General features: G+C 42.9%; 1 long non-coding RNA gene across 1 annotated transcript; it reads left to right on the top strand.

Annotated features, from left to right (window-relative positions):
- The first annotated feature begins 10,551 nt into the window (after positions 1 to 10,551).
- On the top strand, positions 10,552 to 15,194 carry LOC149991347 (uncharacterized). Its single transcript, XR_016508621.1, has 3 exons — positions 10,552 to 10,642; positions 11,892 to 12,016; positions 15,134 to 15,194. It is a non-coding gene; the product is annotated as an uncharacterized LOC149991347 (long non-coding RNA).

Genomic DNA, 15,194 nt, shown 5'->3' with positions numbered 1-15,194 from the left:
GACTGTGGTAGGGAAAGGCAAGGGAGGTAAGGTATAACATTTTCTGGCCTGCCTCCCCCATTCTTTGTTTTTCCTTTTCTCTCTTTTCGTGACCAGAAGTCTAGACAAGGAGAGTTTGGTTACCAAGGCAACCGTAGCTGAATATGCTTGTGAGATAAAAACAAAATTAGTATTCAAAATACAAGACCTTATGGAAGATGTTTTTTTTAATTAATTTATTGTTGTTCTTTTACAGCTGTCCCATTTTCCCCCCATTGCTCTCCCCTGCCCCGCCCACCCCATCCATTCTCTCACAGTCAATCCCCACCCTGTTGTCCATGTCCATGGATCATGCATATGAGTTCCTTGACTAATCCTTTCCCCTTCTTTCCCCCTCCCCTCCTCTCTGGTCACTGTCAGTCTATTCCCTGTTTCCATGCCTCTGGTTCTATTTTGCTCATTTGCTCATTAGGTTCCTGTATTAGGTGATATCATATGGTATTTGCCTTTTGCCACCTGGCTTATTTCACTAAGCATAACACTATCCAGTTGCATCCATGCTGTCGCGAAAGGTAGGAGTTCTTTCTTTCTGCTGCATAGTATTCCATTGTGTAAGTGTACCAGTCTTTTGATCCACTCATTCACTGATGGGCACTTAGGCTGTTTCCAGGACTTGGTTATTGTAAATAGTGCTGCTATGAACATAGGGTTGCATAGGTTCTTTTGAATTGGTATTTCAGGATTCTTTGGGTATAATCCTAACAATGGAATTGCTGGATCAAAAGGAAGTTCCATTTTTAGTTTTTTGAGGAAATTCCAAACTTTTTCACAGTGGCTGCACCAGTCTGCATTCCCACCAACAGTGCACTAGGATTCCCTTTACTCCACATCCTCACCAGCACTTGTTGTTTGTTGATTTATTAACTATGGCCATTCTGACAGGTGTGAGGTGGTATCTCATGGTGGTTCTTATTTGCATCTCTCTGATATTGAGCATCCTTTCATGTGCCTATGGGGCCCTCTGTATGTCCTCCTTGGAGAAGTGTCTGTTCAGGTCCTTTGCCCATTTTTAAATTGGATTTTTTGTCATCTGGTGTTGAGTCATATAAGTTCTTTATATATTTTGTAGATCAAGCCCTTCTCTGAGGTATCATTGGCAAAAATATTTTCCCATAGGTTTGTTCCCTTTTCATTTTGCTGATGTTTTCTTTTGCTGAGCAGAAACTTTTTAGTCTGATGTAGTCCCATTTATTTATTCTTTCATTTCCCTTGCCCCAGGAGATATACCAGTGAAAATATTGCTGCATGGGATATCTGAGATTTTACTGCCTATGTTTTCCTCTAGGACTTTTTATGGTGGCGCAGCTTATGTTTCAGTCTTTTAACCATCTTGAGTGTATTCTGGTGTATGGCGTAAGTTCATGGTCTAGTTTCATTTTTTTTCATGTCCCTGTCTAGATCTCCCAACACCATTTGTTGAAGAGGTTATCTTTACTCCATTCTGTGGAGGAGAGTCTTAAAAAAATTTATTAAATTTGAGTGACATTGACTAGTAAAATTACATAGGTTGCAGGTGTACAATTCTATAATACATCATCTGTATATTATATTGTGTGTTCACCATCCCAAATCAAGTCTCTTTGCATCAGCAGTTATAACCCCTTTACCCACTTCTACCTCCCTCTACCCACCCCTTTTCCTCTGGTAATCACCATACTATTTTCTGTCTATGAGAGGTTTTATTTTTCCTCAATCCCTTCACCTTTTTTTACCCAGCCCCATAAATCCCTCCCCTCTGACAGCTGTCATTTTGTTCTCTCTGAGTCTGTTTCTCTTTTGTTAATTTATTTTGTTCATTAGATTTGACATATAAGTAAAATTACATGGTACTTGCCTTTCTTTGACTGGCTTATTTTACTTAACATAATACTCTTTAGGTTCATCAACAAAATGAAAAGACAACCCACTGAATGGGAGAACATATTCTCCCATGATATGTCTGATAAGGAGTTAATATCCAAAATGTATAAAGAACTTATAAAACTCAACATCAAAAAAATCCACAAACAATCCAATTTAAAAATGGGAAAGGGCCTGTACACACTTCTCTAAAGAGGACATACAGAAGGCCAATAGACATGAAAAAATGCTCAAGGTCACTAATCATCAGAGAAATGTAAATTAAAACTACAATGAGATATCACCTCACACCTATCACAGTGGCTATCATCAATAAATCAATAAACAACAGGTGTTGACAAGAATGTAAAGAAAGGGAGCCCTGGTGCACTGTTGGTGGGAATGCAGGTTGGTGCAGCCAATATGGAAAGCAGTATGGAACTACCTGGAAGATGGGTTTTAACCAAACAAGTACAGACTCTTTCATCCTTATAATTCTTTTACATACACAATAAAAATACACAAAGATGGGGCTTCTGGCCAAGATGGAGGCCTAGACAGACACGCCGCGTCTGCCTCCACAACTAAGAAGGAATACAAGTACCTCAAAACTAGAGACAACCAGAAGTTCCAGAAAGTCGAGCTCCATGGAAGTCCAACAAACAAAGATATAAAGAAGAAATACTCATCCAGACAGGTAGGAGGGGCGAAGCCAGGGTGGAGAGGATGCCATGTTGCAGTGGTGGCAGCAGCGGTGGCAGCGGCAGGCCAGTGGAAAGCGCAGTCACATGTTTTAAAAAGTAGTGAGAGACACCTGCAGCGCTCCCAGCACCAGACCACACCATGCATCTCACGGCCTCATCAATGGGGAAAATAAAGCCTCATTGCTTCTGACTGTGCAAACCAGTGGGGGTTGGGGTGGAGGAAGAAACTGCTGGTCTCTCAGCAGAGTCTGCTTGTTTAAAGGGACCCTACAGTCTTAGAATGTTCACAGACCCACCCACTCTGGGAACAATGGCCAGGGCAACAGCTAGAGAGGTGTGAATTCCATACGGAAGTGGGAGAAGTGCCTGGAAAAGGGGAGAGTGCTGAGCAAGCAGCATTGTTCCTTCTCAGACCCCCTCCCCCACATACAGCACCACAACGTGCTGAAACAGGTCGCTGGTGCTGACAAATACCTAAGGTTCTGCTCCTTGCAGCATAACAGGTGCAACAGCTCTACCTAAGACACAGAGGCAGACAAACACAGGAGCCTGTCAAGATGAGGATGCACAGAAGTATGGCCCAAAAGAGGGAACAGATCAAGGTTCCAGTGGGAGAAATAAGCAACAAGGAGATAGCCAACCTAACATACGTAGAGTTCAAAACACTGGTGATAAAGATGTTCACAGGCTTGACAGATATACTTAAGTATGGCAAACGCATAAGGGAAGAAGTGAAGGCTATGCTAAATGAAATGAAGGAAAATCCACATAAAACCAATGGTGAAAGGAAGGAAACTGGGGTTCATATCAATGATTTGAAACATAAGGAAGGAAAAAACAGTAACCAGTACAATGTGAGGAAACAAGAATTGAAAAAAATGAGGAGAGGCTCAGGAACCTCTGGGATAACTTTAAACATGTCAACATTCGAATCATAGGGGTGCCAGAAAAAGAAGATAAAGAGCAAGAAAGTGAAAGCTTATGTGAAAAAGTAATGAAGGAAAACTCCCCAAATTTGGTGAAAGAAATAGACATACAAGTCCAGGAAGTACAGAGAGTCCCAAACAAGCTAGACCCAAAAAGGACCACACCAAAAACACATCATAATTAAAATGCCAAAGATGAAAGATAAAGAGAGAATCTTAAAAGCAGCAAGAGAAAAGCAGAGACTTTCCTACAAAGGGGTGCCTATGAGACTATCAGCTGACTTCTCAAAAGAAACTTTGCAGGCAAGAAGGGACTGGAAAGAAGTATTCAAGGTGATGAAAAGCAAGGACTTACAACCAAGATTACTCTATCCAGCAAAGCTGTCATTTAGAATGGAAGGGCAGATTAAGTGCTTCCGAGACAAGGTAAAGCTAAAGGAGTTCATCATCACTAAGCCATTATTATATGAAATGTCAAGGGGACTTACTTAAGAAAAAGAATATCAAAATTATGAACATTAAAACGACAGCAAACTCACAACTATCAACAACTGAATCTAAAAACTAAAAACAAAATCCAGCTAAGCAAACCAAAATAAGAACAGAATCATAGGTATAGGGATCGTTTGGAGGGTTATCAACTGGGAGGGGGAAGGGGGAAATAGGGAACTGGTGCAGGGATTAAGAAGCATAATTGGTTGGTACAAAATAGAAAGGGGGATGTTAAGAATAATATAGGAAAGGGTGAAGCCAAAGAACTTATATGCATGACCATGGACACAAACTAAGTGGGGTGGGATTGCTGGAGGGAAGGGGGTTACTGGGCAGAGGTGAGCAAAGGGAATAAAAAATTGGGACAACTGTAACAACATAATCAGTAAAATATACTTTAAAAATACACAAAGTTAACAGAGAGGTTTTCCTAGAAGTTTAGGTGAAAATCACTCTGTGGAATGGCCTTGAATCCTGGCCCTGCTGCTTTCTACTCTTTCAATAGACCCTATCCTGCCAGCTCTAATGCTGATAGTCTGAGAAGGTATTACTTTACCTAGCTTTAAAAGCAACAAAAGTGCACATTCCACCAATCAGTATCTTCCCCTAGATGTCTTTTTCAAATCCATGAAAACTGATCCTAAAGTGCCCGTCGTTCTGTGTCTAATTAATATGTATTTGTTTTGGTCAAATATCAGAGTCAGTTTGCAATGTCATGGGGATACAGTGCCATTACTTATATGTTGCTGCCCCTAGTGTAAAAAATGTAAACTGCATGCTCTTGACAGCTGCAGGCAGTTCAGAGCAATTTTTCCATTTGAATATTAACATAATTTCAGCCTTGTATCTATCTGTACTTTTCCAGATACAGTTGAATAAATCTGTTAAAGTTTTTGATTATAGAGTATTGAAACAGGTAGTCTACCACTGGCCATAATATTCTTCTGTTGGTAAAATAGATTCTGTTCTGTGGCAACTGCTTTTTGATAGTCTGTGTTAAATTTTAATAGAAACCATTCTCTGCTTGTATACTCTGAAATGATTTCAGAAATTTCACATTGATGTCAACTGGATTATAATCATGTGATCTCCTCAGAGACCTTATAATTTAAAGTGAATTGCCTTTAAAGTTTAAGAAGGGAGTAAAAGGGGAGTGTTTTTATCCGTCTGTAATCTCTTCTAAGACTGGAGGATTTTCCATAGAAAACAAAAAACTTACATTTGAATAGAATTTGTGTGTGTGTGCATGTGTGTGTGTGTGTGTAGAGGAGATAAGGGTAGGGTGGTAAGAACTTGTATGCAATCATCTAATACAGGAAACTAAAGAACAACATAAACAAATGAACTAAATAGAACAAGGAGCAGAATAACAGTTATTAGTGGGGAGGGGGGAGGGAGAGAAGGGGATAAGTAAGGGAAGGGTTTAGTCAAGGAACGTGTATAAATGACTCATGGACATGGACAATGGGGAGGGATATGATTGTGGGAGAAGAAGTGGGCTGGGTAGGGAGGAGCAATGGGGGAAAAATGGGACAACTCTAATTGAAAAACAAAATAAAAATTCTATAAAAAATAATTTGTATACATTAATATTTATTGAACACTTGTAGGTGTGAGATAATTTGTTAATTTCATCTAAGTATTCTAATATGCAATTGGTTGGGTGTATGCTGTCCTTACAGAGCTTTTCACAGATCAAAAAGGGAGGTCTGATTAAGATACTTTGCTATATAAGAGCCAAGAAAGACTGGTGGGATGTCCCTCCACATAGGTTTTTGGCAAGATGCTCTGAAATGCCTGGTCCCTAGGAAGGTGTGAGTTTGCTGAGGTAATTGCCCACTTTTCATCCTTGTTCCAAGGCAGTTCTTCCCATGTGGGATGAACTTCCTGCATAAGGTGTCCTCTTTCCTCATGAAATGGACTTTTCCAATCAAGTGCCTGAGTTTGCATCTGAAAAGCTGTATCAAAAGAGCAAGAAAAACCAAGCTGTGGCACTGGGGGATGATTCTCTTATTGGACATATCTATGCTCAGCAGTATCCCAGAATTGCTGCTACAGGATCCCTATGCAAGAAGCTCTTACTAGACTTGTTCATAGAATCTTTATATGGAATATCAAATAAATGAGTGGCCGCATTTCCACCTATTCTTGGGCAGATGAGGGCACCTTATGGTGGAAACCTGAAGGGCATTCATTTTCTCTTGTTGGACATGTCTAAAAGCCTAGCTACTATATATCTCTTGCTGTCTCCTGAACATCTCTGATGAACCATGGGAAGTCTTAAGCACTGAGGGGTCAAGCAAGAATATTGGGAAAATAGACTAGAGAGATACAGCCTAACAAGTCAGTGGTTTAATTGTGTGTGTGTGTGTGTGTGTGTGTGTTTAGGAAGAGAGAGAGAGAGAGAGAGAGAGAGAGACTTAGAGAGAGAGTTCCGAGAGTGTATATTAACTGAAAATTACAGTAGGGGCTAGGAGGCAAGATCACACCAGGGCAAGATGGTGGCTAAGACTTTTGGTGGAGTGTTGGTGCAAGGTAAATTTGACTCACTCCAACTGGGAGTTGCAAAAGTTCCTAAAGTTTGACTTATCTGAATAGGGGAGCTGTACATGCTTTTTTCTTCCTAAGGTGTCCTGAATGAAAAGCAACGTAGTGAAATAACTTCTCCTTCTAGATTTCAGGTGTTGTGTTTCATCATGCTCTGGATACATGGTTTTCCTCAAACCATCAAAAACCTAAGACTTCAGAGAAGTCTTATTGCAGTTATTTTTTTAAATGTTTTATTGATTATGCTGTTACAGTTGTCCCAATTTCTTTTCCCTCTGCTCCCCTCCACCCAGTGACTCCCACTCTCTCCAATTGTCCCCCCCTTTTAGTCCATGCCCATTGGTTGTGCATATAGCTCTTCTCAACCTCTTCCTCTCTGCTCCATTCCCTCCTACTATGCTTCTTAATTCCTGCATCATCTCCTTCCCTTTTCCCCCTTCCCCCTCTCTGCTGACCTCCCCCCAATATGTTACCCATACCTATAATTCTTTTCCCCTCTCATTGCCTACTTATTTTGCCTTTGTTTCAATTCCCTAGCTTCTGTTGGCTGTTGTAATACAGTTTTCATTTTAATGTTCATAGTTTTGATCCTCCTTCTTCTAAACAAGTCCCTTTAACATCTCATATAACAGTGGTTTGGACCTGATGAACTTCTTCAGTTTTACTTTGTCCTGGAAGCACTTTCTCTGACCTTCTATTCTGAATGACAGCTTCGCTGGATAGAGTATTCGTGGCTGTAGGTTTTTTATTTTCATTGCTATGAATATATCTTGCCAATCCCTTCTTGCCTGCAAAGTCTCCTTTGAGAAATCAGCTGATAGTCTTACTGGGACCCCTTTGTACATAATTCTCTTCTTCTCTCTTGCTGCTTTTAAGATTCTCTCTTTATCTTTAATTTTTGACATTTTGATTATAATGTGTCTTGGAGTGGTTCTCCCTGGGTCCAGGTTTTCTGGAACTCTCTGTGCTTCCTGGACCTGTAAGTCTACTTCCTTCCACAAGTTAGGGAAGTTCTGCTTCACTATTTTTTCACATAATTTTTCAATTTCTGGTTCTTCTTCACCTTCTGGCAACCCTATAATTTGGGTGTTCGTTTGCTAATAGCTGTCCCATAGGTTTCTGAGCCTCTCCTCATTTTCCTCACTTTTTGTTTCCTCTTTCTGCACTGGTTGACTGGTCCTTCCCTATGTTCTGATTTGTTGATTTGATCTTTGGTTTCCATTTCCTCACCACTTGTCTCGTATGTGTTTTTGTTCATTTCAGCATGACTAGCTTTAATTTCTTCCCCGTCTTGTTCAATATTTTTTGTTAATTCTGTAAGCTGCCTTATGACTATAGCTCTGAACTGAGCCTCAGAAAGATTTTCTGTTTGTTCATCGGTTAATTCCCTTATCTGCTTTTTGGTTAGCTGCATAATTGGTATTTCAATTATTATTACTGCCATCCTGACCATTTTCATTTATCCTTCCTTCTTGGGCAGGGCTGTCACACCTCCTACGCTATCGAGTGCAGAGCCCTGAGCACTTGTCACAACCTGGCGACCCATCTCACCACACTGTGGCGCTTTCTGTGGGGGCGGAAGTCCAAGATGGATTCCTGCCATTATTCTCCGCTGAGAGACCAGGAGCCTCTTCCTCCATCCCCATGCCCTCTGGGTCTCACAGTCCGAGGCAATGGGCGTCTGCCTTCTCCAGCTTTACAATTGCGAGCTGAGGGGTCTCGACTGCATCCGGGACTGCTCCCCTGGTGTCTTGCAGTCCCGCCGCTGTCACTGCTGCTGCCACCGACAGCACAGCCCGACCTCTTCGCCTCGGTTTCGCCCCTCCTACCCGTGCAGACGAGCATCACTTGTTTATAACTTCATACGTTGGACTTCCACGTAGTTTTATTTTCTGAAACTTCTGTTTATTTCTGCCTTTGCAGTAGTTGTAGTCCTTCTTAGTTGTGGAGGGAGACAGAGCATGTCAGTCTAAGCCTCCATCTTAGCCAAAAGTCTGCAGTTATTTTTTAAAGTAACATCTGTAATTATTTTTCATGGAAAGTTAGTACAGAACGGGTCCTTGACTTCTTTTCTATACTCAACTTCTGTCCTCATTCCTTTCATATTTAACTCCTCCTTCAGAAGAATAAACCACTGTAACCATCTGGGAACACAGATGATAAAAATCTTGGTTTAAGATAAAATATATTTTTTAAATGATATAAAATAGCGTGTACTGTGAAAAAAATCAAGAGAGGTGAAATGGAATGCCTGTTTGTGGGTCTCCACTTCAGCTATATGTCGAAATCTATTGAATATTTTTGTATATATGTATGTATGTATCTTTATTTAACTTTACATGAATATTCATAGTATATTTATAATATCAAAAAAATTGGAAATAATTATAGTAATGGGTGAATGGTTAAACGAACTGTGGTACATACACCACAGAATGTGATCCAGTGATGAAAATGAATTACTTATTGATACACACAACAATCTAGATGCCCTGCCAGGGAATTATGCTAAATAAAAAGAACCAAACTCATAAGGTTACATACTATATGATTTCATTTATATAACATTCTTATAATAACACAATTAAAGAAATTACAATTAGACTTCCAGCCAAGATGGACGCATAGGTGACAAGCTTTCCCACCCTCAACAACAATAAGAAGAAATAACAACTAGCTCAAAACTAAAAACAATCAGAACTACCAGAAAATTCAACTGCATGGAAGTCCAACAAGCAAATAAAGAAGCAATATTAATCCAGACAGGTAGGAGATGCAGAGAAGGGGCAGAGAGGACGTGTTGTGGCAGCAGTGTTGGTGGCCGTGGTGCTGATAGCAGCAGGAGCAGCAACAACAGCAGTAAGGCAGTGGCTATGGCCAGCAGGCAGAAAGTGCAGTCACACATTATAAAAGTTGAGAGGGACACCTGGGGAGTGATCCCCCAGGAAGAAAAAAAAAAAAGTCAACTAGTACAGAATGAGGAAACAAGAATTGAAAAAAATGAGGAGAGGCTTAGGAACTTCTGGAACAACTTTAAACGTGCCAACATCTGAATCATAGAGGTGCCAGAAGGAGAAGAGGAAGAGCAGGAAACTGAAAACTTATATGAGAGAATAATGAAGGAAAACTCCCCAAATTTGGTGAAAGAAATAGACATACAAGTCCAGGAAGTACAGAGAGTCCCAAACAAGCTAGACCCAAAAAGGACCACACCAAAAACACATCATAATTAAAATGCCAAAGATGAAAGATAAAGAGAGAATCTTAAAAGCAGCAAGAGAAAAGCAGAGACTTTCCTACAAAGGAGTGCCTATGAGACTATCAGCTGACTTCTCAAAAGAAACTTTGCAGGCAAGAAGGGACTGGAAAGAAGTATTCAAGGTGATGAAAAGCAAGGACTTATAACCAAGATTACTCTATCCAGAAAAGCTATCATTTAGAACGGAAGAGGAGCTAAATTGCTTCCCAGACAAGGTAAAGCTAAAGGAGTTCATCATCACCAAGGTATTATTATATGAAATGTCAAAGGGACTTATTAAAGAAAAAGAAGATCAAAACTATGAACAAACTCAGAACTATCGACAACAGAATCCAAAAAATAAAAACAAAATAAACTAAGCAAACAATCAGAATAGGAACAGCATCATAGGTATGGGGATCATTTAGAGGGTTATCAGCTGGGAGGGGGAAGGGGTGAAATGGCGAAATGGTTCAGGGATTAAGAAACATAATTTGTCGGTACAAAATAGGGTGATGTAAAGAATAGTATAGGAAAGGGAGAAGCCAAAGAACATACAGGCACGACCCATGGACATGAACTAAGAGGGGGTGGGATTGCTGGAGGGAAGTGGGGTAGTGGGCAGAGGGGAGCAAAAGGAAAAAACTGGGACTACTGAAACAACATAATAAATAAAATATACTTTAAAAAATAAAATGTTCAATGTTTGAGGGGAAGAGATGATCAGAGCACACTTCCAAGAATCTCTCATCTACTCTAGGAAGAAGAAAGTATCAACCAAGGACCTACTGGGCATACAGAACAGCTAAGAGGCCACGGTTGAGGCATCTGGGCACCGTAAATCTTGGTTTTCAAAAGTAAGCAATGGAGCCCTGATTAGGATTAAGTAAATTAATTCATGTAAAGCACTTAGCACAGGCCTTGCCACTAAGATATATGTTCAGTGAATATCAGCTACAATTACGTTGGCATGATTCCTGGCCCTTATGGAGCCAGCAGTATAAAATTTTGCTCACCACTGGGACTCCAATTGGACTTGTAGGCAGTGACCTACAATGGTGGGTTTTGTAGAGCACTAATCGGACTCCACTGCCTCAAAATCCCTTCCCCAATCGTGGATGTCACAATGCTACATCTGCAGTTAGAAATGCACTCCTCATAGAATGAATGGCAAATATGTAGCACTTGTTTTTAGAACCCCACTTCCTGCATGCAGAGCAGCCATCACAAATGAGGCACTCTGTCCTACTGAGCCTAGATAGAGCCTCAAATAAGGCTTCTTTACGTGTTACTCTAGACAGACATTGCCAAAAGATCTGAGGTGGCCTGTGAGTTTTACAACTTGCTTCCCTGACTTACAGGTCCTTTTTAAAAAATTCAGATTTGGTTTTACAATTAAGTTTATCTGTCACTGTTTATAATATATTTCTGTTGAAATATTTTTTCTTTTTTTATTGTTCTATTACAACTGTCCCAATTTTTCCCCTTTGCTCTCTACTGCCCCGCCCACTCTATTGAAATCTTTTTTTGAAATAATTGTAGATTCACATGCAGATATAAGAGATTATACAGAGAGAGCTCATATACCCTAAGGCACCTCCAAGGGTAACATCTTGGAAACTGTAGTACAATCAAGATATTGACATTAGGAGCTCTGCCTGCTGGAGGCTGCTGCCCAATGCTGCCCAGCCTGAGGACAATGGCCTGGACCCTGGAGAAAGAGGGAGGCTCTATATCTCATTTTGTTCTCAGGTTTACTAAGAGTGCTTGTTCTGAAAATGCTTGAGGCCAGGGAGGTTCAATGTGGATTCGGGCACATGGAAAAAAAGACGCAGAGCTGTGGGGATATCTGACATGCCTTTATTCCGGGCACTGGGACAATCCACGTTCGTGCTTGCTTGCTCCTACCAGCGGGGATCTCATCTTTCCTATATACTATGCATAGACATAGCCAACTGCTTGCCAAAATATGACATCATTGGTTACATAAGGGTGAGTGCTCTGCACATGTGAGTCTCTTAACTATTATGTCTAAGCCACTCATGCTTGGACATCCACGTAAGGGATCCTGAATAATTCCATTTTCCCTACACTCCACCCCTTCAGGTTTCATCACTGTATGATTTATGCGAGATCTCTTCAGTGAGGGTCCCTTGGTGAGGAGAGCTGAGCCCTGCACCCATAAACCATAACAGCAATAGAGACTACAGCAACAAGCAACTAACAGACAGGTACTGCCTCCTAACACAGCAAGGGCCCACCTTCATCCAGAGGTTAGGGCTGCTAACCATCCCTGCAATGGGTCTCTGGTCAGGCGTTCAATGGTGTGCGTTTCAGATGATAATGCTTATAAGGCTTGGCTAACATTGTGGTGGACATCAAGAATGTACACACAGCATTCAGCTCCAACCAGGCAGTCTAGAGGCATTGTCCAATTACCCACTGCACTATCTGTGGGTTTCTCTCTACTTCCTGCCCCCAGGGAGCAACAAGGGCTAGCCTACGCAAGTGGGGAGCTTTTATCTCTCAAGGCCAGGTTCAAGCATGTGTCTGGCCCCGCTCAAGGTCCTCTAGTGCAAGCAACAGAATATTCCCTTGTTTCCCTATGCCTGGTTTCAGAAGACAGTCCTTGGTCTGCACCTACAGTTGGATAGGAGCAGCAGACTGGTGGAGTAATGCTTCCAACAGAGCTGGACCTCCTCTCCTATTTTTCTCATTTAGAGTTCAGAGAACAGTCCACAAGCATTTTTTCCAGTCCCTCAGTGTAGGGATGATAGCCATGACTTGTAGGTCCTGCTTTAATAAGCCATTATACTGTTCAATCATCCCCGCAGACTAGGGGTGATAAGCCACCAGAAACTTCTAGTTTATCTGCATGTCCTAGGTTCACTGTTGCACTAGGACCCTTATCACGCTCAATAATCAGGGGTAACCCATAAGCAGTGCATAAGCACTCCAGTGCAGCAAACACTGCCCAGCTGCCATCCCGTCATGGGGACAGCTGCTGCACTGGGGGATGCTCAGCATGCCCCTGCAGAACGGCCTTCACTACCTGCACTCATAGGCAGAACTCCTCTGCAGTGGTCTGTAGCCACAAGCTACAATTCTTGGCTCACATCAATGCCCAAGATATACTCAGGAGTGGGGGACACATAAACACTATATTCACGGGGGGGTGAGGGGCAGTCGCCTAATACTCAGTTAAAGCCGCACAGCTTTCATTTTCACACTGTGCACCCTATACCTATTCATATGGGCCTCAGGTCCCTGGAAATTTCTCAGGGTTTCCGTACAATAGAGTACATCCTGCCCCTGCATCCCTCCCTCTTCTCGGGAGGCAGCTGGCACAGCCACATGGTCTTCAAGACTCACAGAATGGGTCTCCCAGGGCATAACCCCAGATTGCTTTTTCACTTCCTTCTTCTGGGGCTTCTGGAAACATTAGTCAGCTCGAAACTGTTTCCACAGGTTTAATAGATAAGCATTCGGCTTCTTGTCAATCTTGTTTCAATTGTCTCCAGTCCCTAGAAGATCCGCCCACATCTGGGCATGAGTCACCATACAGATTCACTCTTTACCTGAGGAGAGGAGGGGGCTTGAGATACCGCTCAGACCCCCTCATGGGTTCGCTGGCTCTCTGCCTCTCCCAGACTCACCACCATTGTAGTGACTTCATTTGCAACTATGAGCCACATGGCTCTCAGCCCTGCCCATTGGCTACTTTTGTTACAGAATCAGGGGAGTCCAAAAACAAACCCCAGAGTTTGCAGCTGGGAGATAGGGAAAAGGAAGCAGCTTTCAGGATGCCCTTGCATGCCTGGAGCTAGTGGCTGGAAACATTGTTGCAAAAAGATCCGCTTTACTTCCAAGGCTCAGGAAGATGGGAGGGATCTTGGACTGTGGGCTGGTACGGAAGGAGCAGACAGAGCCTACGTAAGGTGCTGTGAATGGTCAGAACTGCTTGGAACACCCACTGGGTCAGAGGACACAGTGAGGGATTGATAAGCAGCTGCGGCCATTTTGGGCTCTCTCTGGCTCTCTGGGGCTCGCTCTCTCTCTGGCCCTGGCTCTCGTGAGCTCCCTCCATGTGACTTGGAGGAGCAGGGCTCTCCAGGCTGCTTTAAGAGGCTGGCTCTGGCTCTCGTGGGCTCCCTCCATGTGGCTTGGAGAAGGGGTCTCCAGGCTGCTTAAAGAAGAAGCTCTCGCCAGGTGGTTTTGAGAAGGAGAGGAGATCCACGTGGTTTAAAGGAAGAAGGCAGTTTACAAGGAGGCTGAGAATCCAGGCGATTCTGCATGGAGAGCTGGAGGGCACCACAGCACAAAAAGGACCTCCCCAGTCAGAATTGAGTGATTGGCAGCTACTGGTAAAGCTGAACTGTGCCTAGGAAGTAGGGAAATGGTGTTTCTGACTTTCCTAAGACTGGCCCGGTCTGGGAGGGGGAGGCAGGACTATGTGTAAATACACAATTCTTTTTCTTTTCACCAAACTCTGGTATTGAGAGTTATAATTCTGGCAGCGGGCAATCGGACCCCTAACTAAACAGCCTGTGGGTTCTGTTTCAATCGGAGCAGCCCAGGGGTTCTGTTACACTTTGACCACCCCCAGTGGCACGCTGTCCTCTGTGGGACTGATCTGTGTACCATCTGCAAGGATGGGTGCCTTCCCTTCATGGAAAGGACTAGGTTCTATTTCTTCTACTGCAGCAAGACCAGTAGATTTTCTGTCTACATAGGTAACAGGGCCTAATACTTCCTGTAACTCAGCCAGCAAAGGGCTAGTGGAGAGAGTACTCCTTTGCTACAGATAAGCCCCCCACTTGGCTAATGTGGGCATCTGGGCTGTCCCACTCTCGCTGCTGAAAATGCATCAGCAAAGCAGATGCAGCAGATTCTAAACCTGTAAGAAAGTCAAAAGTTGTCATAATACCATTAACACAATAACAAGTTCCCAGCTTTTGCAACATCTGCTGTATAACTCAGTATACATTTCCCAGCCAGAAAGCAAAATGTCGTCCACCCCTAAGTCCCAAAAGGGGCTGGGCACGCTGCCGGAGGCTTCCCAGGCCGCTGCCTAAACTGCTTCCCCAAATCTATTAGCTCAGCCTGTGCATGGGGCGATGCGTCTTGTGCTCAACCATCTGGGCAGGTCCAGCTGGGCTCCTGCTCCCGGGTGCAACAGGCTGCAGCGATCACATCCTCTGCATCACTACCAGACAAGCTCGCAGGGGAACTGGCTCTTTCTGCCCCTCCTCCAAGTCTTTAGCTGCAACCAGGGAGGAGGAGGGGGGTCGCAGTAATACTATCATCTGGAGATCTTCCGAACCTCTGAGGCTTTCTCCTTCTCCCAGGGCTCACAGGACTCTGCTGCATGGCAAAGCACAGTTTCTGTCTCAGCTCACAAAGCTCTGG

Source organism: Furipterus horrens, unplaced genomic scaffold (genome assembly GCF_987537825.1).
Source record: "Furipterus horrens unplaced genomic scaffold, mFurHor1.1.pri manual_scaffold_17, whole genome shotgun sequence".
Lineage (NCBI taxonomy): Eukaryota > Metazoa > Chordata > Mammalia > Chiroptera > Furipteridae > Furipterus > Furipterus horrens.
The sequence above is the reverse complement of the archived record's forward strand: the minus strand, read 5'-3'. Positions and strand labels throughout refer to the sequence as shown.